This window comes from Plecotus auritus, assembly GCF_963455305.1.
Source record: "Plecotus auritus genome assembly, chromosome: 2".
Lineage (NCBI taxonomy): Eukaryota > Metazoa > Chordata > Mammalia > Chiroptera > Vespertilionidae > Plecotus > Plecotus auritus.
In genome coordinates, this window is record NC_137771.1 from 194579112 (window position 1) to 194606771 (window position 27660).

Consider the following 27660-nt stretch of genomic DNA (forward strand, 5'->3'; position numbering starts at 1 on the left):
CCAGACACTCGTGCTTCAATTGCCGGCCAGGCCTAGGGACCGCACCGGTGCACTGATTTTGTGCACCAGGCCTCTAGTATATAATAAATAAAAACAATTTATCATTTTTCCTAATAAACAGATTTTAAAAATTAAGAAAAACTCTAAAGGATGCAGGCACATGTAAATATTTTGTGCATGATAATGAACACATTTAAAATTAGTATGGAAAGATGGGCTCTTCAGTACTGCTATTTAGATCCTTATCTTGTATTTCACAACAAAACAACTTCTGAATAAAACAAAAATGTAATTGTAAAAAACTCAAAACATAAAGGTACCTAAAAATATAGATTAATATGTATATAATTTGGTGTCACTGAATCTAAACTTGATGTCAAAGAAACCATAAAGGAGATCTACATTCCCATAAACAGAATAAAGAGACAATATGTTAGGAAATTGGGTAAATCTCACAGATGGAATTAAATTAGCATTAAGTATATTTTAAAATGTTAAAATTATTAGTAACCAAAGTTTTGAAAATTTAGGCAATGAGAAAGATCACACCTGCTGGATTGTCAAGTATTAAAAGGAATGCAATGTGCAGACTTGAAGACAGACAGTGAACTTTTGAAAGAGTGATTAAATATGGCCACCCCATTAGAAAGGGCACATTGAGAATACACATTAAGAGGATCAAAAATGTACATATTCCTCATCCAAAAAATTTCCTATCAAGAATTTACCCTAAGGAAATAATCAAATAACTCTGCAATGTATATGCAATGCCTGTTGTTGATAACAGGAAAAAAAAGAAATTATTTTTTTAAAATCCATAATAGGTTTTTAATTATATCATTGAAAAAATGAACTAATAACTTCACCTATAAATATAATAAATAAATGCATGACAGCTTTAACAGAGCATTTTTGTACTTATTTATTTTATTTCTTCCTTTTAGCTTTAGATAGCTAGATACATAGATAACAGATGACAGATAGGTGATGATAGATACATAGATTTTTAGAGAAAGAGAAAGGGAGAAGGAGAGTGAGAGAAACATTGATGTGAGAGTGAAGCATAGATCTGCTGCCTCTTGCACCGCACGCGCCATCATCTACTGGGGAACCAGCCTGCACCCTGGACATGTGCCCTGTCCAGGAATGGAATCAGCAACCCTTCTGTGCATAGGATGACACCCAACCAACTGAGTCATATGGCCAGGGAGCATTTTTGTATTTAAAGGTATGTGAGTATGTATATACACACACACACACTTTCAAAAATAATGTGCACAGTGTATCAGAGGGAGAAAAATAAAGACTAAAAGAGTCAAAGAAAAAAGTAGATGGAAAGTTATCCTATCTAATAAAAGAGTAATATGCAAATTAACCATCACCCTGCTACACCCACAAGCCACGCCAACCAGCCAGTCAGGAGCGAGTATGCAAATTAACCCAACCAAGATGGCTGCAGCCACGGAGAGAGCAAGAGGCTTGGGTTTCCCCAGCAATGGAGGAAGCCAAGCTTTCCGCACACCCTGGCTGGCCCAGGCCTCTGCTCAAGGCTACAAAGTTTCAATTTTAGAAGATAAATAAATCCCAGATACCAGGGCCTCCACTTGGGTCACCGGGGGGCGTGGCCGGCCTGCAAACCACCACAGGCCCCTCACCCAGGTCACCCCATGCCCCAAGGGAACCCCCTCCCTGATCCGGGACACCCTTCAGGGCAAACCAGCTGGCCCCCACCCGTGCACCAGGCCTCTATCCTATCTAATAAAAGAGTAATATGCAGATTGACCATCACTCCAACACACAAGATGGCTGCCCCCATGTGGACACAAGATGGCTGCCACAAGATGGCCAGCAAAGGAGGGCAGTTGGGAGGGACCAGGCCAGCAGGGGAGGGCAGTTAGGGGTGAACAGGCAGGCAGAAGAAGAAAGTTGGAGGCAACCGGGCCTGCAGGGGAGGGCAGTTAGGGGCAATCAGGCTGGTAGGGGAGCAGTTAGGCATCAATCAGGATGGCAGGGGAGTGGTTAGGGGGTGATCAGGCTGGCAGGCAGAAGCAGTTAGGGGCAATCAGGAAGGCAGGCAGGCAAGCAGTTGGGAGCCAGCAGTCCTGGATTGTGAGAGGGATCCCAGATTGGAGAAAGTTCAGGCTGGGCTGAGGGACACCTCCACCCCCCCCACCCCCCGTGCATGAATTTCATGCACCGGGCCTCTAGTCATAGGATACGATTTTAGTATTTGTCTATCTGCACAACTATTCCTTTTCTAATTATTACAAAATAAACATATATTTAATATTTAAAGCAATAAAAGCTATAAAAAGTTGTGAGAAAAACAATCTGAAAAATGATAAAGATAAAGAAAATGTACAGAAAAGTTTAGTTATAGAAGAAATAAAACATTTAAAGAATGCTATTAATTTAATTTTTATATTGTGCATTCCCTTTATTCTGTATTATAGTATTTGCTATCTGATTTACATGTAGCAGAAGTATTAAGTTACAGAATAGTTGTATAACTCATAGCCAACATCTCATCTTTAAAATTGCAAGTCATTTTTGCAAGGAATCTGTTACCAATTTTCACATTTCTTTGTGGTGTGTGATATAAAACTAAGCAACCCAAAAGAATTAACATTTGTATTTGATACCTATTTTCTGAGAGAATGTAAAGTCACATAATGATAAAATATGAATTACTAATTTTATAAAGGAAATTATTGTTTCCATGAAATTAGAAATGCTTATATGATTCCAATAATTAAGCAAGATAGGAAAACATTCTTTTTAAATGAAAATAGATTACTTAGAGAATTGAAGTAGCAATTCAAGAACTACTTTAAATAATTTTAATTAGTGAACTTTTAAATGATTATCTGATTTCGTAGTCTTAAAATTGGAAAAGACAATTTTTTTAAGTCATCAGAAAAAAAATTTTAAGTTATTTTTGCTGCCATAAACTCTCGTGGACATTTAAATTCAACTAGAGGCCTGGTGCACGGATTCGTGCACTGGTGGGGTCCCTTGGCCTGGCCTGTACCCTCTGGCAATCTGGGACCCCGCAGGGGATGTCAGATAGCTGGTTTCAGCCCGATCCTCACAGGCCTGATCCAGACAGGAGGGAGCCCAATCCTGTGTGTTGAGCATCTGTCCCCTGGTGGTCAGTGTGCATCATAGCAACCGGTTGACCGGTCGTTCGGTCATTCAGTCATTTGGTGGTTAGGCTTTTATATATATAGATGACATGAATAACTAAAACAAATATAATTTGTGTAGACACAGGAAATACCTTGTAACATGGAAGAATACGCCCAAATGTAATACCTAATACAAAAAGGTAGATCACTCTTTATATACAAGCAAACACAAATTACTAATTCCAAATAATGGATTCCCAAGGTCATCAGCTTATACTCATAAGAAGTTTTGATTTTACAATTATGAGCATATACTGATATTATTGAACATTAATGTTGAATTAAAATAGATAGGTAAAATGTTACAATTCATTCCATGGTAACAAAAGGACTTATTCTATAACAAATTTCAAAAACACTATAGACTTCAAAATAAACACTTGGGTTTTCTTATATCTCTATTACCGTGCATTAGACTCACTTCAACTATGTATTTTAAAGTGATATAATTGTTGTGCTTGAACTATGCCAGCCTCCATTTGGTCATATTAAATTCTAGAGAATACAATGTTATTTGCAACCATGTATCTCACCACCCCTCATTTCCAAGCTTAATTCCTACATGTTTTGGGTTAATATCCAAGTGAGGAATGAACACAGTTTGCATGTTACTTTTTACATTGCTTTTACTAGGCAAAGTCTCAGGAGTAAACTTGACATGGGTTTACTTTATGCTCAAAAGCATTATTTTCTGAATTAAAGCAGTTCCTTAGAAGTTGGAAAAGCCGAAGAAATGTGAGTTAAGAAAAAGAGTTCATGCAGAGGAAGAAGCTGTTCCTTTATGCCCTGTTTTTCCTTGGCCTTTCAGTACCATCTCTGGAGGTGGCGTAATCACTGAAAGAACAGGATGGAATCAATCCAATGAGGTGTCCTGTAATATATACACACTATCTCACTTAATCTGAAGAAAATATTATTTCCCTTTTACAAATGCAAAAATAAGACTCAGAGGGATAAGGTTATGTAATTCATAAGTTTGGAGAACAGAATGCATATCTCGGGCATTTACCTTTGCTTACTCCTTTGGTGATGTAATGCAGTCTTGTGGCTTAAATACCATTTGTATGTCAACACTCCAAAATCTATATCTATATCTATATCTATATCTATATCTATATCTATATCTATATCTATATCTATCTATATCTATCTATATCTATCAAGCTTGGACCTTTCCCTGACTCTGGATTTGTTTTTCCATAAGATATCTCTACTTAGATTCCTAAAAAACTACTCAAACTCAACATGTCCAAAATTGAATGATTGATATTCATCTCTCAAAGCCTGCTCCACCCTCGGCCTTTTCCATGACAGTTGATGGCAACTTCATATTCCTATTTTCTCGTGCCAAAAACCTTGGAGTTCATCCTGGACTCAAGTCTCATGATTTACTTCAAATCTGTAAGAAATCCTGTAGGCTCTATTGTCAAAATATTTCCAAACTGCAACCACATTTTTCTCACCTCTGTATCATCACCCTGGTAAAAGACATTATCAGTGTTCATCTAAATTATTGCGATAGTGTTTTAACTAGCTTCTTCACTTAAAAAGTCGATCCAAAATCCAGAATTATCTTTTTAAAATCCATGGGGAGCGGGCCTAAGCTGACAGTTGAACATCCTTAGTGCTGCTGCAGAGGCGGGAGAGGCTCCCACCACCACTGCTGCACTCGCCAGCCGTGAGCCCAGCTTCTGGCTGAGCAGCGCTCCCACTGTGGGAGCATACTGACCACCAGGGGGCAGGTCCTGCATTGAGTGTCTGCCCCTGGTGGTCAGTGCATGTCATAGTGACTACTCATTCTGCCATTCGGTCAATTTGCATATTAGCCTTTTATTATATAGGATATCTTTGATGAAATGAATGACTCAATATAACATTATATTCTAGTCAACTTTGACTATTAATCCTATCTCACCAAACTTTCCCTACCTCTTTTTTTTTTCTCATTAAGGAGCATTTTACCCTTAGATTAAATACCTCTGGATTCATTAGAAATCCTATAAACATCTGATTGTTCAGTTGCAATGGAATCTCCATAAAACCATGCTGTCTTAACTAATCTGGAATCATAACATGAAAATATGTTCATCCTCCACTGAATTTTCATCAGCAGTCTTTCCAGACAGAAACATCTTTATATCTAAATTCCTTATGACTCTTAGGAAATAAGAATACATGACCAGAGGAACCAAATCAGCAAAAACAACATGATAAAGTATGAAAAACAAATCTGGTGAAACAATAGTGGAGTGAAGGATAAATGCAAAGATAGACCAGAAAAAAAAAATATTTACAAATGCTCAACAAAGATCTATCTCCATGAAATTAATGTTTCAATATTTGGGTCATGAAAAAAATCTCTACAAAAGTATAGAACATAAGAATAAAAGGTAGAAAGTACAAGTCACCTGAAATATTTAACCTATCAAGCTGCTAGTGAAAGGATCACAAACCCTCTGAGAAAGCAAATCAATATTTGTCCAGGAAAAGCTGAGTTGAGAATGAAAAGCAATGAACCTTTATTGAGCTCATCCTACATCAACATATTGGGCACTTAGCACCATATTGATGCTCACAGAGGTTAGTTAACTTAATTGAGTTCATGAAATGGCCAGAAACAGAGAATGGATTAGAATATTTCTACTTGATTCTAAGGCTCACTCATAAGTTCAGAAAGCAATAGCTTTTCTCTGCTATAGGTCAAAGCAGAAGTTTTTGGAGCCAAATAACAAAGATAACTGGGGGATGGGGGGGTGAGGGTTGTCATACCATACTACCTACAGGTCAGCAAAAGCTATGCCTTTATTTGAATACCCCATTCCAAGACCCCAGTAAGTGGTATAATCCTACTCCTCTTTAGAATTTAGAACTGTCACAGTATCACTGATCATCATCGGATAGCATTAACTACCCTGTCTATGTAAATCTACCAACAGAGGCTGGGAGGAAGTCTTCCAGAAACATGGCAACAAACCACTGAGGGAGGCCATCAGCATGGTCACCAGTCCTCCCAACATTCACTGAGAACCTAGTAGGGTTAAACTCTCAATCTGCTTGATATTAGTAATACTGAGATAAAATCCACAAGTCCTCCTGTCTCAGTCCATGCAGACTGCTGTAACAAAATACAGGCTGGGTGGTTTATAAACAATTAAAATTTCTCACAGTCTGAAGGCTGGAAGTCTGAGATCAGGGTGCCAAGACTGATTAGGTGAGGGCCCTCTTCTGGGTCTATTTGAAAGGAACCCAGCAGATACCCATTTACCAAATGGAGAACAACAGAATAAGAATGGGCAGGGCCTCAGAAGCCAAACAGAAGTCAAATTATCACCAACTTGTTGCATCTCCAAATTCCATACTCTGCAAGAACCTATTTTATATCCTGGTGCTCTCAGGAAGTAAGTTGGGATCTTACCCTAGCTATAGCTGACACTATTGCCCCATTGATATTAGCTTTGAGAAAGAACTGCAGAGGCTGGAAATTAGGAGGGGCCAACAAAGATAAGGGTAAATAAAGTGTTTACATTAATTATACTTCTAAGTATTTGTTTGCAAACCTGACAAGTCATAAGTGTAAGGGGGAAAAACTAACTAATCAGTAAAAGATTGTAAGTATTCAAAATATATGTATATATGACTGTCATAGTGGGTCTCAAAAAAAAATATATATATATATACACTGAGTGGCCAGATTATTATGATCTCTGAACGCATAATAATCTGGCCACTCAGTGTGTGTGTGTGTGTGTGTGTGTGTGTGTGTGAGGCCCGGTGCATGAATTCCTGCATGGGTGGAGTCTGGCCAGCCTGGCCAGGGGGAGGGGACATGGGTGATTGGCTGGCCTGCCTGCTGGTCTAACTTCTGGTCGAGGGGACAATTTGCATATTAGCCTTTTATTGTATAAGATATACACTGAGTGGCCAGGTTATTATGCATTCAGAAATCATAATAATCTGGCCACTCAGCATATATGTTAATGATAAAGAAAAAATGAGAGAGACTGGGAAAAATGTGAACAGGTCCAATCAAAGGGTAGGGGAACAAAAAAAATAAGAGAACAATAAACAGGATAAAAGCACAGAGTAAAAAAAGAGAGACAAAGAGAGAAAAGAAACACCTCTGCCCCTTTCTTTTATAACTATCTGTGAACCACTGGATTTTGCTACCTCTTTAGCAAACATAGGTGAGGCCATAGGATAGGGATTCTCAGGATTCCTTCACTGTGGCCAAACAGGTCTGTCCATTCAGCATGATGTTCAATCACTCTATGGACAATGTGACACAACAGATGACTGTTGAAGGATGGAACAATCCACAGAAATAGATGATATATGATGGATGGATGGATAGATAGATAGATAGATAGATAGATAGATAGATAGATAGGATAGAGAGAGAGATTACAATAATACAATGCCAAATTTTGAGTCACCAAGTTCCCCAAGTGAAAAAAAAAAAAACCTAACTTACTTTTTATAGATTGTTAGCAGTAAAATATAAAGATTTCAGTCCTTCAATACAAACTACATACTTAAGTTATGTGTTACATAGTAATGCAGTGCTTGGGCTTTGAGATCCCTTTCTGTGAATGCCATGGGTTTGTTGTTTCTAAGATAAAGTCAGTTGAGTCAACTATAATAATCACACCTAGTAATAGTGAATATTTATTTTATTTACACACCTTCCGTATTAGGCTCTGAGCCAAGCACTTCATATACATTTTTCTTTACTCCTTGAAATGCTCCAAAAGTAAAGTAATGCTTATACTCCTTTATGAATGAAGAAATCGAGGCAGTGATGCCAAATAGCCTGATGTAGAGCTGGAATTCACATATAGACCCCTCTGACCATAAGGCCTGTGCTCTGAATGACTCCACTCCCTGACTCCACTATAGGATGCTGCTTCTGCTCTGATATACTCAGTAGTATCCTGTATTCATGTAGTGCTTAATAATATATAAATTGCCTTTTTAGACTGTGGCTCATTTCATCCTTGCAACTACTCTATGAAACAGGCAAAGGTATGTTCTTTCCCACTTTATAGGTAAAATGATTGAGAGTCAGCCAGATTAAGTAGCTTCCACCAATCTAATTAATACATGACAAAGTTAGAACCTATATGCACATCGTCCAACTTCAAGTCCAGTGCACTATCTATTGCATCAAACTCTTTGCCATCCTACTTTCTCCTCAGAACAAGCAAGATTTGTCTTCATACTGCTAAATGACTTTTGAGGAATAAAAGTAATAAGTATCAGAGAAAGATATATAATGCTTGTCAATTGCCTTAAATTATCGCCCCCTCCTACCCCCTGCCATCTCATTAGATTTAAACAGCAATCCTTGTATAATAGGGAGCTGTAAATTTGCCTATTTTGCACTTGGCAAAGGAGATTTTTGCTTAAAGCATTGCTTGAAGTTCTAGAATTTAACCCATACCATTGAGCTACTATAATTAGTTGGAGGAATGTTAAATCTAAGTATAAGAAATCACCCTTTAATCACAATTAGCTTGAAAAACAAATGTGGTTTTCAAGATACTCCAAATGTTCTGATTTTGCTTAATAAACACTGAACCAAAAACCAGAAAGACCAGTTTCCTCCTTCAGCACCCAGTTTCCTTCTATATGTCATTGTGAGTTTTTATTTCAATTTATTTGCTTAGGGTTTCAGGTGGACTTCTTTGATGGAGCTTTTCATATCTGCCTCTCCACTGCTAGTCACAAGACCCCTACCCATGTCAGACTTCCTGTTTCCTGTTGATTATTTTTTTAGGTCCTACATCCTCAGCCTTCTCCACACCACTCACTCCATCCCCTTGTGGTCCTGCTCCAACAAACCTGACTTCAAAGTGTGATGTTGCTCCCTAAATCCTCCTTCCTTGCCCCCTCCAAAGGCATCATTGTGCAGGTCCTTTTCCTTTCAAGGGTTTTACTGCTAATCACAAGAGGGAAATCAGAAGGGGGAGGACAGCACTCACCTTGGAGCAGTTACACAAGCCAGAGTGTCCTTCTCATTTCATATCTAAAGCTCCTGATTTCCATCTGAGGTAGCAAATTGAAGCTTCCATATGTCTCTCCTAAATAATATACAGTCATTTAATCATTCCTGGGCAGGGAATTGGGTATCCCACTCAGCTGCTCCCTGCCCTTGCCCAGCATTTTGTGTACTACCACTAAGAATACTGTTATAAACTGAATGCTTGTGTCCCCCCCCCCCCCCAAATCCATATGTTGAAACTTAATCCTCAGTGTGATGATACTTGGAAGTGAAACTCTTGGGATTTGAGTAGGTCATGAGGATGGAGCCCTCATATATGAGATTAGTGCCTTTATAAAAGAGACCCCCATGGAGGTTCCCTCCCCATTCTGCCGTGTCCTTACATGGTGAGAAGACAGCTATCTAAGAAGCAGGAAGTTGGGCCTCATCAGACACCAAATTTGCCTTGAACTTGGGCTTTCCGGCCTCTAAAATATGAGAAAAAAATTCTCTTGTTTAAGTTGATTTTTATGTCATATAAAAATATATGCTATTTTGGTTATAATAGCCTGAATGAACTGACAAGTACTATATATAAATATCTCCTTTCTCATATTCAGATCAATGTTTGGGCATTCCCTTCTCTTTCTCTTCAGCCAGTGATACAGCTCCCACGATACAATTCAGTCTAAGCATGAAGATGCCACTCAAGCAACCTGTCTGTGCAAAACTCATGCCAACCCCTCTGCCATCACTGCTGCTTCTCCCTCATCCTCTCCCAGGAAGAAAAGGTTCCTTTCTATCTTCTTGCCCATGGGCTGGGGAGATCACCTATCTTTAGATCCAGGGCTTCCCACTTGACCCACCACCTCAACCCAGAACTTCCCTAGACATCTTGAGGCCTAAGGCTCCCTGAGGAAGTACTAATTCATTGATGTCTGCCAGACTCCTGAAGTTGGCAAAATTACTGTGGATCTTTTCCTCAGTAATGGTCTCTTTCACTAGATTAAGAAGTACTATTTGAAAAATTTAAATGAAATAGATGCATGGGTGGATAATTGAATAGATAGATGATAGATGGATAGATGATATATGGATAGATAGATAGATGATAGATGGATGGATAGATAGATAGATAACTATAAACCAAAAAATAAATACTTTGTGCTTCTTTGTCTCAGAGGCAAATTTGTATTTCCTAAAGTCCCATGGACAGAAAGACATTTGATGAGAGTCCCATTGCATTTCCCCCTAGATTAGATATGGGCAGTTTGTCAAGGAAGCAGCTTGGCTGGGGTGGCAATGCAAGAAAAGAATGAAAGACTATTTATAAAGAAAGAAGATAAATACTGCCAAGAAGTCAAGTGCAACTAGTCTTCACTCTCATTTTCTCCTTTCCATCTGTAGCCCAGACAATGAATAAAAAAGTACTTTCTTGAAGAGAATGACTGTTACATGGAAAGAAACCTAAGAAACCACTTGTCACCAACATCATGCACTGCAAACTTTATTGTTTTATTTTATTTATTATAATCAGGTCAACAAAGTGTTACTATATGAGCCAGCAGATATTATTTTATTTTATTTTATAGAATCATTCTTTCTTGTGATTGTGTGTAATGAGATTTGCCTGATGTTGTCAAACCTGTACTGCTTGGGTGGTCCAGTTGGTTGGAATGTTGTCCTGTACACCAATAGGTTGCAAGTTTGGTCCGAGGTTGGGGAGCATACGGGAGGCAACCAATTGATGTTTCTCTCTCACATTGGTGTCTCTCTCTTAAAACAAAAATCAATAAAAACATATCCTCATGTGAGGATTTCTAAAAAGAAAGAATGATGTGATGTCCTTTTGTTTCAAGAGGATCTATAGCAATTCTGCCTTTCCAATGTCCTTATGATTTGGGTTAGAATATGTGAAGATAAAACAACAGAAAACCTACTCATGTTCACTAAATCTTGGCCAGTGAAACTTCCCTTCCACCACCAGACAGTTGGAATCAATACATTTTCTTGAAATATTTTGTCAGTGTGGTATTGAGAGTACCCTAGAAACTGTAGGCATTTGGCTGTTTCTTCATGAAAAAGGTCACTGTACTAATAAAGATACACGACTTCTATTTCTCCTTTGGTGTACTGATTTTCTCTTCCCACCATGGGACTCAAAGACTAGCTTTCCTGATGTCCTCACAGCAACCCTGGTTCTACTGTTTTACAACAAAATCACGAGTGCAAAGATGTGTGTGCATGTGTGTGTGTATTATAGAGAAACAAGGAGGGAGGGAGGGAGGGAGGGAGGGAGGGAGGGAGAGAGAGAGAGAGAGAGAGTGAGAGAGAGCACACTGGCATGGTTCATCTAAATAGTTTTATTATTTCTTGTAGCATCACATTACAAAAAACAGTACACTGGGATAAGTTTCAAACATAAAAACTTACTAATAGTGTTCTAAAAAGGGACAATAGCAGGATCAGAGGGAATACCCCTTGCTACAAATATAATTTTACATTTTGAAATATGATTTACTTTTTGGATTTCAGGCAGGAAACTACCATTCACAAATATTTCAAGTGGGAGAAATGAAGTGGTTGCTATTAGTTCCATAATTTAGAATTGCTGCTGGCAGATTTTCCATATCAACTTTTCTGCCATTCTTTTTTTTTTTTTTTTTTTTAGAAAATACAATAAAATCTTAATAGTTCTGCATTTCAGACCTTATTGTCAGCTCTGCTGATGCGGGAGACAAAACTGTGTAAGTGGCTCCCTCTGGTGCTGCTACTAGTATTAGTTTTTTATTCACAAACATAGATGTGAACCAGATTGTCTTGGAAAGGTAAGTAGAAGCCCTCAGGGCCTGTATTACTAGAAGTGTCTCCTGGGATAGAATTCCACCTGGAATAAAAATAGATGAGGGTAACATCTGTTATGATATGAGAACAGACGTAAGTTCTTCCTTGGCTTTTTTCCTTCATTTCATATACACCAATGGGAAGGAACTACAGAAGGTAACAGAAAGGTCATGTTCACTGAACCTTGGTCAGAGTTCCACATTCTTGTAGCTGAAAAGGCTGATGCCCCAAAAAACTATTTAAGTACTTCTAATGGATCTCCACATGGCCATCAGTCACCAGCCCAGGACTCCACTTTGACCTGTGGCTTACATAGCAGTGATGAGAACAAAAGTAGGTGCATAAAAAGTCTGTTGCAAGAGGCAACTGAAGCATCCAGAACAGCATCTCTGAATGACAGTGGGGAGGAAGCTGGCCAAAATCTCCTGCATGGCGGTGATCCATAATTGACACTGATGACCACTTTTTTCAGTATCAGTACCACCCACCGACAGCCAAGGTTTGAAATGTAGGCTTCTGGGTAGGTCACTACAGTGATTAGTCTAAGGCATTCTCCAGGATCTCCCTTGTTGATGTTGTCCTCCTTCCCCCCAAGAGGCAGCACATCCTCCCTGATACATTTCTTTAAAGCACAGCATAGCCTCCACCAGCAGCCAGAATGTTAATGCATTATCACTCTGTACACTGAGAAAACAAGTGACCATATGTAGCCTATGCCAGTGGAGCTGTAACTGTGAAGAACAATGGCTCTGAGTCAACAACAGAATTAAACTACTCCCTCTTGTGAAGCTCTTCTGAATATTTTAAGTGTTGCCTTGAAAGTGTGGGATTATGTGCAAGCATAAACATTAACTTAATGCAATTTTTTTTTGGTTCGAAATATGCCAGAGTTTAAAAATCAGAATTGAAATGCAGAAAATAACTTTGGGATAAATTTAATTTTTTTCAAGTGTGATTAAAACATGATTGAAGAGGCATACTTTAGGTATAATTAAAGTTGTTTTGTAATTAAGAGATTTAAGCATGTATAGAAAATGATACAGCTTAGTTTGGAGATTTTACAAAGGCACCTATTAAACACTCCCTCCCCAGCAAGCCCATGACTCAAATGTTTTCACATCCTAATGCTGATTGAGCCCTTCAATTTCTTAAAGCTGTCAATTTCACCATTTCTAAATGCTTTATACTTCCTTCATGTGTGAGTAAAATAAAACAGCCTATCTTTTTGTATTACCCAGAACAGGGATGCAGAATACTCTAATTTCAAAGGCTCCAAAGAATTCCCAGAATCTCAGACATGGTTTGATTTATCCCTTTCTTCTCCACTGTATCTAACACCATCTCTGACCTAGTACATAAAGGGGGTGTGATAAATGGCTGTGATTGAATGAGCAGAGTGTGTTTGTGTATCCACGTGAAGGATTATCATAGTAATAAGAACACTTTTGGACATTCTTTATGTGCCAGGCCAAGGTGCTATAATACATTATTTAATTTAATCCCACAACAGCCCTATGAGGTTGACATTATCAACCCTATTAGACATATACATAAGCTAAATCAAAGAAAGGATGAGGACTACACAGAATCACACATTTTAATACTAACATAGCAAGAGGATCACCTTTTGGGCTAAAGAATGAGGCAGAAGAAGTTTGTTTTCTTGGTCTTGTCAATTTTTGTTAGCCCCTTTCCCGCATCCCAGTTTCTCAATCGTCTAACCTCCCCAGGGGTTGGCTCTTGGCCTGCCTGTAGGGCCGGCCCTAAAGCATCCTTCTGGTGGGAAACAAGGCTTCCTCTCACTAGTAATAGACCTGGTTTAAACTGATCTTACTGGCCTGTCATTCATTTTAGCTGAGTATCACATGGAATGAGGCAAAATTCATACAAATGTATGCATACTAGAGTGTTGGCTCCTGACATTCAGAGTTAGGAGGCTTTTACAATAGTCCCACAGTGCAATGGAAATTTTTTATACAGAAAGGGAGCCATGGAAGAGACTGCAGGGATCAGGAGGCATGGGTATGGAGGAAAATAAATCATATTCATGAGAGTAAGAAAAATTTATGCTGGATTGATTTTCCTGGTGACCAAGAACACATTTCCTAGCGTCTTTCCCGTTTCTCATCTAAACAGTCTCTGAGATATGAATAACCTTTCAAAGAAAAGTAGTTGTTTCTTCTCATGCTTTCTCATATGTGCCTTTTACCCACAACTTTCAATTAAACCACACAGATAGATGGACAGATGGATAGAGTAGATACACACACACACACACACACACACACACACACACACACACACACTATAGCTTTGCAAGCTTGAGTATAGCAGGAGATTTAAGGGATATTGCATACTTAAAGTTACTCTTTATGTTCTCTGTATCTCCCCGATAGATTATTCCACTCCAGTGACTGTGCCTTCTTTCTGTCCTAAAGCATCATCACCTCACTCTCTTTTACTTTCAGGGTCGCATCTAGATAGAGGGCCCCATACGGAGAGTTGGTTCTGTGAAGTCTCATGATTCTTTGGTGAGGTAATGGCATTCTAAACTGAATACCAGGACTATTCCCAGTGTATTTCTGACTGGCAAAGCCATCATGAACTGATTCGTGAGAAATTATGACCATGTTTATGGAGTTCCATAGAAAACATGCTCGGATTCCTTCCCTGTTCCCAGGTTGCTGGTTATTCTAGCCACTGACTCCCAAAATGAGCTGCTGTTTTTTACAGAGAGTGGATTCAAGGAGAGTCAGGAGGGACATATTGATTTCATGTGCAATTTAGTAGAAACAGAGGGATATATCTCACTTGAAACTGCACCTCTTAGACCTTAGAAAAATGTTACACGGTTGTTGTTTTTTAAGTGATGAGGATGGTCGCTGGATGTTAAAAGACAGATTAGCACCAACCAGAGCCTGTCTCCCTTAAGCAAACGAGACATTTTGATCACAAATGTCCTGTGAAAGGGAGGATGGGCAAGAAGATACGTTTGGAGTGGCAGTGTTTCTGGTACTTCCTGGGGAGAAGGTGCCCAAGTTAGAAAGCAGTATCTGCCCAGGCTATGATAAGAAGAATCTCCTCATTGGATGACAAACAACCAAGCAATCTCAAATTGATTTGGTACCAGCCAGTGACATTAATAGACATATGCTCAGAAAGTTCTATTTTTCATTCAGAATAAATTAATTTGTTTTCTGTTAGAAATGAGTTTTTCCTGATATGAGTGATATAAACCAGTTTTTCCAAGGACTTGTTTATCTCAGAGTGAATATACAATTAATATTTATGATCTGCAGAGGTCCTAAGCCAAACTATTCAACACAGAAAGAAAGATATTTATCTTTTCAATAAGCACCATTTTTTTCTACAGTAGTATTTCTCAATATGAGTTTTTTTATTTATTTTTACTTTCGAAAAAGTCTAGAATGACCAATTGCCTCCGCTACATGCCCTATTCTTAAATTTTATTGCTTTATTTCAAGCAATGTTTTGCTTTCACTTCTCCATTTAGACATAACCAATCTTCTTCAAGGGAGGGTAAAGGGGGGGGAGGGGTAAGAGATGAACCAAAGGACTTGTATGCATGCATATAAACATAACCAATGGGCAGTAGGGGTGTGAGGGCATGTGCTGAGGGGGGAGGCGGTGGCCAGGGAGAGGTCAATGTGCGGGGGAGGAAGGAGACATATGTAATACTTTAACAATAAAGAATTTAAATTTTTTTTAAAAAGAAACACTTTTTTCACTAAATCTGCCTAAAAATAAAACTTCATTCTCTATAAGTTCTGGCAATTCTTGCCTGCACTTCTAAACTAATAATTCTATAGTCACAGGTATATATCACATAGGGTGCTGATATATGTATTACTGCCCTGTATGTAAAATTAAGGCATTACGTGAAGGCATTACATGAAGATCAGGATAGTCTGGTCCAAGTCCTATCATTGTATACCAAGCAAGTGATGTTTTATCTCAGCCTCAGTTCTGTCCCCTGCAAACTGAGAAGGTCGACCTATTATTGTCTAAAAAGCCATTATGACCCTTTCAACTTCTCAGCTGGAAACGCCATTGGATATATTTTGGAAAAAAAATTAAGTGAATTATTTCTTTTTGTAACATGTTTTACAGATCACCTGGAATCAAAAATTGTGATTTTCATCTTTAGTCATAAAAAATGTGATTGCAATGTGAATATAACCTCAACACCCTAATTAATGGTCTAAGACTCTAAGCCATTAAATTATCTTTTCTATCTTAAATTCTAATATCTTGAATAGTTTTCTATTTATGGAGAAAGTGACCTAAGTATAGGATTAAAATAATTTAATTAATCATTCAATGAAACTCTACTTACTTGCAGCAATATTACATGTGCATTTCTACACTTTAGTTGTATTAAAAGAGAGCTTCACGAATATATAGTCGAAAGAGGAAAGGTATTTTTCATGCTCTATAAATCACCTTGCTTTTTGGGAAAATAGGTAGGTGAGAGGGAACACAGTGTTTTCTTTGTGGCGACTGCAGCTACAATAAGGGGAAGGAGAGTGGCATACCTCTGGAGAGCTTGTTATTCATCAGAAAGTAAGTACCCAGCTTTCTGGCCACTTAAGAGCAGTGGCAATTTTCAAATACAATACAGGGAAGAAACACTGTTGTCTGTGGAACTGCACAGTAAGAATTGTCAAGATATATCCACAAATACTAGCCTCTGACTGGACCAACCCCAGACTCTTCTTCCTTTTATTCATATTTTTTAAATCAGTGGTATGTGGTTGGGTAATGTTAAAACACACAACAAAACCTTCATTTGTATCTGCCAATTGTCTCTTGCTGAAGATTCTCTTTTTAGGCAGAATATTTATATATGGTGATAGTTAATTCCTTGTGGGAGATTTCTTTGTTCTTAATGGAAAAATGCATTATTTCCTTGCCTCTTCTCACTTTTGCATCCTTTGTTGGCCTTTGATTTGTTCAGTGCTCTTTCTCATCCAGGAGAAGGATCCTTAATCCTAACAGTTCTGTTGAACTTTCTGCATTGCTTACAGAGCAAATACAATATTTATGTGGTGAGGCTAGCACAGTTTTTGGAATCCTTAAAGTAATGTATTTGTTGATATTATACTTTTTATACCTATAAAAGATTGATATTTTATAAAAATCTACATCTATTTAAGTCTAAGCAGCTTTTTATTAAATTAAAAAATACAAATTCTAAATGATTTAGTTGGGGTGTGTCTTCTTTCTAAAGTGTATATAAAATAATGATCATCCTGTAATCCAGTGGTTCCTTAGTTTGTGGGTAAATAGGATATGTTAAATATATAATTAAACCTTCTATTCCCTGAGAGGGCTTTGGGAACTTGCAACTCCTAGGGTTAATGCTGTGAACCTTAATCATTTCACAGTGCATTGTTGAATACAAGCTACTGCACAGGTCCAGAAGAAAGGAATTCAGAAAGGTGCTTAGTAAACATACCCCCCTGGTGGTCTTCACTTGATACAAGAGTGCCCCCTAAACTGTGAATCTATTTCAAACCCAACTTCCCTGTTTCCACTTACAAATACACCCATTAAAACAAAAAGGGGAGGCATCTGTTTCTGACCCTAAACACAGATAGAGTTACTAATTATAATTTTAAGATTTTAAGTTTGGTTCAGAAATCAGTCACACACACACACACACACACACACACACACACACACACACACACAAACACACACACACACACACACCCTGGAGGCAAGGAGTTCAGGTCAAAGATGGTTTCTGAGATGCAAACAGCTTCAGGCGTGGAGCCAGAAAAAAATAACACAGGATAGATGGAAAGATGAGACACTCTGAAAATGCATTCTACGGAAAACAGTGTGGAGTTTCCTCAAAATATTAAGTATGGAGCTGCCATTTGATCCAGTCATCCCACTTGTAGGAGTATATTCTAAGAAGCACCAATCAGAAAGAAAAGATGCACCCTTTTGCTCATAGCAGCACTATTTACAATAGCTAAGATCTGGAAACAGCCCAAGTGCCCATTAGTAGATGAGTGGCTAAAAACACTGTGGTACATTTACACCGTGGAATACTATGCAGCAGTAAAAAAGAAGGATCTCTTACCCTTTGACACAGCATGGAGGGACCTGGAGAGTATCGTGCTAAGTGAAATAAGGCAGTCAGAGAAAGACAAGTATCACATTATCTCACTCATATATGGAATCAAATAAACAAATGAAACTGAAAAACAAAATAGATCCAGAGACATGGAAGTATGCAACAGAATGACGAATCTCAGAGGGAAGGATGGGGTTGGGGTGGGTCAGGAAAAGATTAACCAAAGAATGTACATTCATATATGCATAACCCATGGACACAGACAATAGTGTGGTGAAGATCTGGGCGGGGCGGGGAGGGGGTAGGGAGTGGGGAGGAGGGGATCAATGGAAGGGAAAAAAGGGGACATCTGTAATACTTTCAACAATAAGATAAATTTTTTAAAAAAATAAATAAAATGCTGATAGTAAGCATTTGTTTTGAGACAAAAAATTTGCATTGAGACAATAAGATATCAAATCCATTCTTTCTAGTCATGGGTCTTTCACAATATGCTTTGTTGTTAAAGCTTATTTGCCGCTTTATACAGGGTAGAAAGTTGTTGAGTAGAAATGAGGTTACTACCCAGGCCAGGTAGCTTGATTCATTCTCTCTTCTCTCTCTCTCTCTCTCTCTCTCTCTCTCTCTCTCTCTCTCTCTCTCTCTCTCTCTCTCTCTCCTTTACTCATTCTCTAAAATCAATACATTAAAAATAATAATAATAAAAGTAAAAAAATGAAGTTACTGAAATGCTAGAGAGGAAAAGGGTTAAAAAACAATTGCTCTCTGATCATAGCAAAATATGTATAATGAATTCATCTTATTTAAACTTTTTCTACACCTTCCTTCCCTTAGATTCCATCTGCCTGCAAATTACAATGTGTATCTCCATCAAAATGATTCAAGAACCACTGGTACCTTTTCCCCCTGAAATCCCATTGTACATGCTGATGAGAACATAATTTGGCAGTTTATTGCACACAACATTGTCTAATTTCTGAACATATATTCATTCAGGAAAATGACATTTACTGAGTGATATATGACAGCCTTCATTTGTTTGCACATGCATATATACATGTACGTATGTATTCTTCCTCCTTCCAAAAATAATTTGAAGCTGCTTATGATAAAAGTCCCAAATTTAATCAAACCTTGAAGCAAAGTTTAAGTTAAAAATTGATGAAGCAGGGTAAAAGGAGATGGTTAAGGACTCCTTTTTCAATTGAATACAAAACTTGAAGCAAAGTTTAAGTTAAAAATAATGAAGCAGGGTAAAAGGAGATGGTTAAGGACTCCTTTTTCAATTGAATACAAAACTGGCTGTGCTTCCCTTCCATAAAGTCAGACAAAATAATGAAAATAAAGACTTATACTTTTCTATGAGAGATAGCCACTGTCATGTGAGCTGAAAACTAGATCTGTCCCTTAGATCCTCCAAGTAAGCAGTTGGAGGATCTAAGGGACAAAAGCAGGTGATCATCTTAATTTGGGCATTAAGGAGATTAAGTCTTTCTTCATGACAAAGACTTGGCAAAATGGTTCAGTTATTTCTCACATTATTCCTCAATTATTATTGTAAGAGCACATGACAAACACAGATGATCTACTAAGTTAGTAAGGAGGACATATTCTGGTTTATCTAAGGTTGTTCCATGATGTAGTTATACGTTGAAAATGTAGGACTTTGGATTTAGACATGCAATGTAACATAATTGTGTTAGTAATGATTCTTTCTAAGGATGATTTATAGATTTTATGATTCTCTAGATATTATTTTTTTTAAATATCTATGGGACACCATGAAAGCAATCATTCTACATCAGAAGCAGCCTGACATGTATACAGTTTATGTCCATGGATTCAAAGACCATTCAATGTGTGTGTATGTGTGTGCATGAGTGCACATGCTCAAACATCTATATATATAAAAGCCTAAGCAACCATTTGACCATTTGACCAGTCGCTATGATGTGCACTGACCACCAGGGGGAAGACGCTCAATGCAGGAGCTGCCCCCTGATGGTCAGTGTGCTCCCACGGCGGGAGCGCTGCTCAGCCAGACACAGGGCTCACAGTTGGCCACTGCATCCCAGATACCACAGTGGAGCAGCAGCGAGCCTACCAAGAGGAGGCAGCAGGCATAGTGGGGGCCGGATGAGCAGGAGCAGCAGGCAAGAGTGACAGGCAGGAGCAGCAGGCGACGTTGGACTGCCAGTTTTGGCCTGATCCCCACAGGCCACGCCAAGGGACCCCGCCCTCTAGTTTAATTATAATATAGGCATTCCATATTCTAAGAAATTTGATGAGGACATAATATTTATGGCACACCATATAGACACCCTAGGTTACAGCTATTGCCTCCTTTCTCCAGTAAGCAAGAGTTCTGATTTTGTTTGTGTGACATCACTATGTCCAGAGAAAGCAGACCTGTCCTCCAGCCCAGGGGAAGAACCATCACTGGCCAAAACCAGTCATGGGAGGCATTTTCTCTTTGCCTGTGATTAGAAGTGGGAAGGGTCATGGCTTAGTCAAGCAGGCATAAAGGAAATCTGCTGATAGCTTTGGAACATTTTCCTCCCATTGCCATGAGAAAAAGTCTGCCTCTCATATTTTTGCTTTGAGTGGGACTATTTGAAGAGGTGACGTTTGGCTCTGTGGTAAACATATTATCTTCTTCCCAAGATGGGGAACCCACAGAATTCCAGTAAGGTTGTCTCAGAGTCCTGCATCCTGGAACTGCTGAGGTAGCTAACCCTGGACCAGCTACCTCCAGAATCCTTGTTCTGCAAGATAATGTAAGTGTTTGCGGTATAGGCCTGTAATTGGGCATTCTGTTACCTGCAAGCCAAAGTTTCTTAATAGATAGCATATCTTATATTTCTATATTCTACACAGAAATGAGCACAATTGGCATTCAACAAATTCATAAAGAATGAAAGACAGGGTAAGAAATTAAAAAAACAAAAACAACTTTGTAGTCAAACAAACAAGATCATTTACCATCACAGTCATGCTAATCTTTGTAAAGTAGAATTCTTTTCTATAATGATATCTAATAGCACTTTTTTTTACCACACTGAGATAAATAATTGAGCAACCTAATTTAAAGTTACTATAGCCCATGATAACACATCTGTACAAGAAACCACTATTTAACCTAATGCCATCACTAGGGAGTGTTATCTTTCTAAATACAAGCTTTAGAAAGGAGTATAAAAACAATAGATCTGCATTTTTATCTCCTTTGACAACATTTCTCGTGATTGGCCACTATTTAATTCATAGACATAAATAGCAAACCACTGCTTTATTCACTGGACTACAAGAAATGAGGTGCCATCTGACATATATAGGAGCAAGATGCCGCCATTCTGCCCAGTTATTTTCCAAGTAAAATATCATCAGGGAAAAAAAACCTCAGTATCATCATAGTTTTTTATAAATATTTAGCATGTGAAAAAGTTTATCTACTCCCTCTTTACTTTTTCTCTTTTTAAAAGTATTTAGTCAATTTTACATATTCATTTATCCTGTAATAGTGGCAAACACTTCTAGTTTTCAAACACAAATTCATTTCTCATTATTTTTTCAGATTCTGATTTTCTCCAAGGTAGTGGCATACCACACTAAAAATATATTTCCCAATTTCTCCTGTAGCTGGAAGTGGCCCACTGACACAGCTCTGGAAGTGATATGAGAATGGAAGTCTATGGGGAGAATGTCCACGTCACAAAAAAAAAAGAAAAAGGACCAAATGCTCAAGGAAAAAGTTTGTTTGGTCCTTTTTTTTTTTTTTTTACAATTTCATATAGTTCTTTTCCATTTGTTAAACAAACAACAATAACAAAGAAAAAGATCCCACCATCACTGCAATAAAAAAAAAAATGGAGAGCAGGAAACAGGGAATTGCCTTACTTTGATGGAAGAGTAGTTGTCACCCCAGGATGATTTACCTCTAAAGGACATTTGGCAATGTCTAGAATATTACCTGTTGTCATAACCAGAGGGGTGAATGGAACATGCTACTGTATCTAGTCAGTAGAGACCACAAGTATTACTAAACATCCTACAATGTACAGGATACTCCCTCTTGGCACAAACTTATCTGGCCCCAAATGACAATAGTGCCAAGGTTGAGAAATCTTGTCCCAGAGTAGTCTTTGTTATCTTTTGGGGGACCTAGAAAGCAGACATGATGCTAGAGGCACAACAGCAATTTTATGACCATGAGAAGAAAAGTTCCAAAATGATAAAAACAAGCTGATTCCTAAATGATTAAGCAACTGTCTTATGAGTTTTTATGATATAAGGTAAACTCTTATTTGCTTAACCCACTGTTAGTCGTGTTCTATTGCCTCATAACCAAATGTATTTTTAAATGATGCATTTAATATTCACTTGTGGTCTCCTTTATGTTCAGACATGGGGCTAAGCATTCTGAGTGAAATGATAAATCAGGTTTGGTTTTTGACCTCTGGGAACTTGCTATCCAGGGAGGGTGCCAACCATCAAGAAGTGTGAAAAGTAGGCTACTCCTGGTATGAATCAGGTCTTTTGAAAGCTCAGAGTAAGCATACAGGAAGGAAGCAGGGTGATGGAGGGAAGACTATTCTAAGAAAACAAAATGTTCTAGAGTCCTACAGTTGCTGAGTGTTTATGTGGGGGGAAGAAAGGGGCAGTGGGAAATAATTCATAAAAAGTGTTAGCATAAGCAAAGCATGTACTATTGAGGAAAGTAGTAAATAAGAGTCTTGTGAAGGGAATAATGAATATACTGGGGAGGAGTTCCAAGTGCAACGTGTTTAAATCTAAAAAGTAAAATTGGGGAGTAAATACTGAAAGGAGTTGAATGCCATTAGTGTTCTGGACTTTAGCATTCTAGCTATAAGGAACCACTGGCCATCATTAATAAGAGATCTGCAAGGCCAGACCTATGTTTTAAGAAAACAAAAAATAAGTTTGCTGAACTGGACTCAAGTGATTCCCTTTACAAAATAATTGAAATATAACTGAGGAATCATAGGAATTCAAATAGGAATCTTCCCACTTACAATCTAATAAGATGAAAATAAACATCAACCTTCACTTCAAAAGACTTTAAAATGTGCAAAAGTGTACTGTTGAATTGTTGTGGTTTCAGATCTCACTGTCCATTCCAATTATGTTTTGCTTACAAAAACTACAAATTAGTATTTGTTAGGTAAATCATAAAATAATTCCTTTGTATAAAAATTTTTAAAAGAATTCTGAAAATAAGCTTTGCTTAAAAAATGTTATTTTTCATCTCAGAGAGCTCAGATTTATATATGTATTCTCTAGTTATAGTTACTTAATTATCCTGTAAAAAAATCCTAAAGAACTAATTTAAGGACATAACCATGTGGAAGTAATAGAAGGGGAATAAAATATGAGAAGTTCCAGGTGGGAAGAGACTTTAGAAAGGGAAGTCACCCAGGCGTGCAAAGTCATCAAGCCTCTAACACTCTACCTGCAGCAGATGAAGTTCTTAGCCTGCCTTCTGTGAGTCTATATTCCATCTTCAACTTCAAATCAATCCAGACATTTATATTTGAAAATACATTATACCTAAGTATTAAAGGAAATTTTCACAAAATAAAACACTGCTGAGGGAATAAAGGTAAGATTGACAGGAAGTACCTTGGGGGTGGAAGGAGGGAGGCTGAGAAAAGGAGGGGGAGCTAAAGAGGACTTTCTCTGCCCCTCACTGCAGGAACTGGAGTGTGTAGTCTGCTGAAAGACTGACTCCCTCAATTTCTGCTTATGTTAAGAGGATTGGAAAGGCTAACTGTAGAATAGCAGGCTTACAGAAAACAGTTACTTCTTTTAATCAAACCATGTAATCAGAGGGCCTGCGTAATGATTAACTTCCACTTTCTCTGTGAATCACTCAATCACTCAGCAGTGTGTATAGACTTAGATTCATTCTCTGCCAAGGGCACAGTAAACAATGTTTTTGTACTTAACATTTAATATTTAGAATCCGTGCTTGGCCCTTGCTTCTGAGCTCATTTCAGAAAGCTAGTGTTCTGCTGGTTGTAATGGCTGATTGAAATGCCAAGACATTCTATAGGTTTCACACTCAAACACAAGTACCCCTACCTTTCCCTAGTGATATTTATATACATGTGATCCTATTTATAATCAAGCACAATAGATTTTTGAGAAATATATTATGACCCAGTATTTTTTATGTACGGTATGAGAACTTATATAGAGAAAATAGACTACTGTAGTTTCAGTATAGAAAGAACAAAAATTAGTATATTAAGTACCTGTAAAAATGCAGAGAATAAACACCAGGTTAGCTAGCTTTCTAAATTTACATTTCCTAAGTCCTATGTGGTCCTGGAAATGAAAAAAGAATAGTATAAATACCTTTGTGGAGGCCAACTGCTCCTGACTTAGAATAATCACAAATGAATCAAATTTTAGACACATAACTTCCCTCATCTCTATAGGCACTAACAACCTCCTCTGGAATAAATTATTCCCAATTTTAAATTCCCTGCAGGTGGTTTTTCATGTCTGCTCACAAAGCACTGGGCTGGACAGTCAGAAGCCAGTGGAAAGCGTTTTAAATGTTTAGACTACCTTCTCTCCCCCAAGGGGTTTATCGCCCAATAATGTGTCATCTAGTCGCTGCTCATGGAGGGGGATCTTGGGGAGTGACATCTTGGCTCGAACCATGCAGATCTGAAAACCACTTGGCAGAAAATGTGGGGAAGAACAACTTTCTTATCCCAGCCAAACTGAGAATCAGAGCCACCCCAGGAACCACCCCAAGGGCCGTGGGAGAGCAGGCGGCTGGAGGCGGCTCGCCTGCGCTCCGCCCGGGCTTCAGGTTCTCTTCTGGAGGCGGCATTGTTCCTCCATCTGCTCAGCCTCCGCATTTCCCGGGAAACCCTCCCGCTCTCTCTTTTCCTCATTTCTTTGGTACCTCTCGGCCGAAGATCGGCTCTCGGTCTCGGCGGTCCCTGGGCACCTCTAGGGTGACAAGCTGCAGTGACTGGGGCGCCGCTCTAAGGCGTTGGAGGCGACTGCACTCGTCCGCCGTGCGCGCCTCCCACTCGCTCTCTCCCTTTTCTCCGGTCTCTCGGCTAGACGGGCTCTCCCGGCCTCCTGGCCCGGACTCCCGATCGCCTTCCCGGCGATCCCTCCTCTCACCAGCTCTGCCGGCTAGGCGTCGGCCGCCCGGACAGCGGCCCCAGGACAGACGCCCCGCGCCCGGAGACCGATACCGGGGACTGAAGGGTCAGGGCGCCGCGGGGAGGCGGGAGGAGGGGCGAGGAGAGCCGGGGGCAGGTGGGGGGCGCGAGGTGGGGGGGCGCGGTGGGGAGAGGAAGCCCCAGAAGAGAAGATGCATCTGCTCTGAAAGCGCCAAGGGAGCGAGGACAGAAGGGGCAGGACTGGGAAGAGCGGAGAGCACCCACCAGGAGGGGTGGGCAAAACCGGCAATTTGCAAACTTCCGGGGCGAGAGGTGGTGATCGGAGGAGGAGAAAGGAGGGTGGAGAGAGAGAAGAGAAAATAAGGCAAGTTGCCCCCTCTCCCCGAAAGGTCGAGTCTGAAAACGCGTCCCCTGAACTGGGAGTTACACGGGAACTGGTCACGCTGTGTAAACCGTAAAGGGTGGTTTTAAACAGAAATTCAGTGGCAGCCGTTGTCCCTACGCTAGGCTCACTCCATCGCGCTGAACTCTGGTAAATGACCCTCCAAGTGAAAGGAATCGGCTTCCTGCAGACACCGAAGCTGAATGTCCTCCACAGTGGGCTCCTCCCGAGGTATCGGCTTGGTGTCACATGAAAATAAGCGTTTGGGGGAGTTCCATGAACCCCAGTGCTAAAGAAACCACCCAGTTCATTAAAGTTCTTTTTTTTTTTTAAGTGATTTTTATTTTTGTCAGAGGATAGAGGTGAGGGGTTGGCACCAAGAGATGTGTAAAACAGCTATTTAGGTAGCATCGCTTTTCAAAAGAGACAAATGGGTTTCCTAAAACAGCTAAAAGGGGATTGGGAAACTCAGCTCCTGGGCTTGGGGGAGGGGGGGAGGAGAGAGAGAGAGAAGTATTTAAACTCTTCCAGACGATTAAGCCTCCAGCACCCCACCCCGCTCCCGTTGGACCTGGAAAAGGGTAAGCGAACGCAGGAGACCGAGCCGGGCAGGGTTGGTGGAAGGCGGGGAAGGAGAGGGAGAGGCAGGGAGTAGGAAGTTCTAGCGATTCGGGAATGAAGATAAACGCTGGAGCTCGGCGGACGCAGGAAGCTCCTTACCTTTCTCGCTAAGTCCCGTTTGCACCTGATCTGCAACCATAAATACTTCGAGATGCTTAGTGTGCAGCCAAGCGATGGCCGAATGTTAAACAATTCTTCACGCTCCCTCCTTTTCTGAGAAAACAGGCTCCAAAAAATGTTCAGACTGTTCTCGTTATCCATCGGCTCCAAAACATTCCGCTTTGTCGGGAAGAGAGACGAAAACCAAGTGCCTGGGCACGCGTATATGTATTTATATGTGATGCGGTCGGTATATAAACATATATACGTTTTCTGCATAGAAATCCAAAAAGAAGAAGCACCACAGATGCCTCTGAAAGACGGCGGGGACACGGGAAGAGAAAAACTTGGCAAACCAAATGTATCCAAAGATTTCTTTTCAGGAGCCACCTGCTTCAATGTGCAGAATTCCCGAGATTTAGAGGGAGAAGGGGAAAAAAATTAAAAATAAAATACCCAAAACACACACTTGAAACTGGAAGAAGGCTAAGACGCGTGGGTACGGAGAGGATGAGATGGTCTCCCTCCCGAGGGTACAGATCCGTCAGCCAAGTGAGCAATCGCCTCGGAAAATCACAGGCGGGGAGGTGGCTGCAGATGCGTCCCCGGCTCCGGTCCCCGCCGCCGCCGCTGCTACCTGTAGACACGCGCACACACGCACACACGCGCGCACACACACAGCACAACCTCCTCTCCCTCCTCCGCCCCCCTCCGTGGCGTTGCCGGGTGCAGGAGTCTGAATCAAGCTAGACCCATACTTCAGACCTCGTCCTGCCCGCTCCGAGCCACGATTTCCTCCCCTGCCGCCCCTCCCGGCGGGGTTTATCGCACAGCATCCTCTCCCCTGCCCGCCTTCTCCCCCACCTCCCTCCCCCCCCCCCCCCGCCCCGGGCAGGAGCCGCGATCAGTGGGGGTGGGCTTTCAGGGACGCGGGTCCGGGGTGGCCGACTTGATGCAGGTGGTGGTCCCTGCTTTGACAAGTTTGGCCCTCCTCCCTCCCACCTCCCACAGAGATCCTGCAACCTCCGCCTGCAGCACCCGCAGCACCCGAGGCGGCTGGAGGGGTTAAGGCCCCCGGGCGTCACTTGTGACGTTCACCGAGCCACTCCGAGTAGCTTGTGAGTGAACCCGCACCGCCACCGAGCTGCGAGGCCTCGGACGCGATGAGTTTCCCGGTTCTCGGCGTCACTGTGCTCTCTTTCCAGGCGTCTTCGTCTGGGAGGCTGATAAGTAGAGTTGGAGGCAGCAGCCTTCAACTGAGCCTCTAC

The 27660-nt window shown here is 40.1% G+C and overlaps 1 protein-coding gene across 5 annotated transcripts in view; it reads right to left on the bottom strand.

Annotated features, from left to right (window-relative positions):
* Positions 1–27069, bottom strand: part of NLGN1 (neuroligin 1) — an 872049-nt gene extending 844980 nt beyond the window's left edge. Inside the window, exon 1 of one of the 5 annotated variants that reach the window (XM_080658328.1) lies at positions 26393–27069. The gene's annotated coding sequence lies outside the window, so the exon portion shown is untranslated. Of the gene's footprint in view, positions 1–25061; positions 25351–26392 lie in introns of those variants that run through there. The other 4 variants (XM_080658320.1, XM_080658326.1, XM_080658327.1 and 1 more) reach the window with 4 other exon arrangements.
* Positions 27070–27660: the final 591 nt, after the last annotated feature.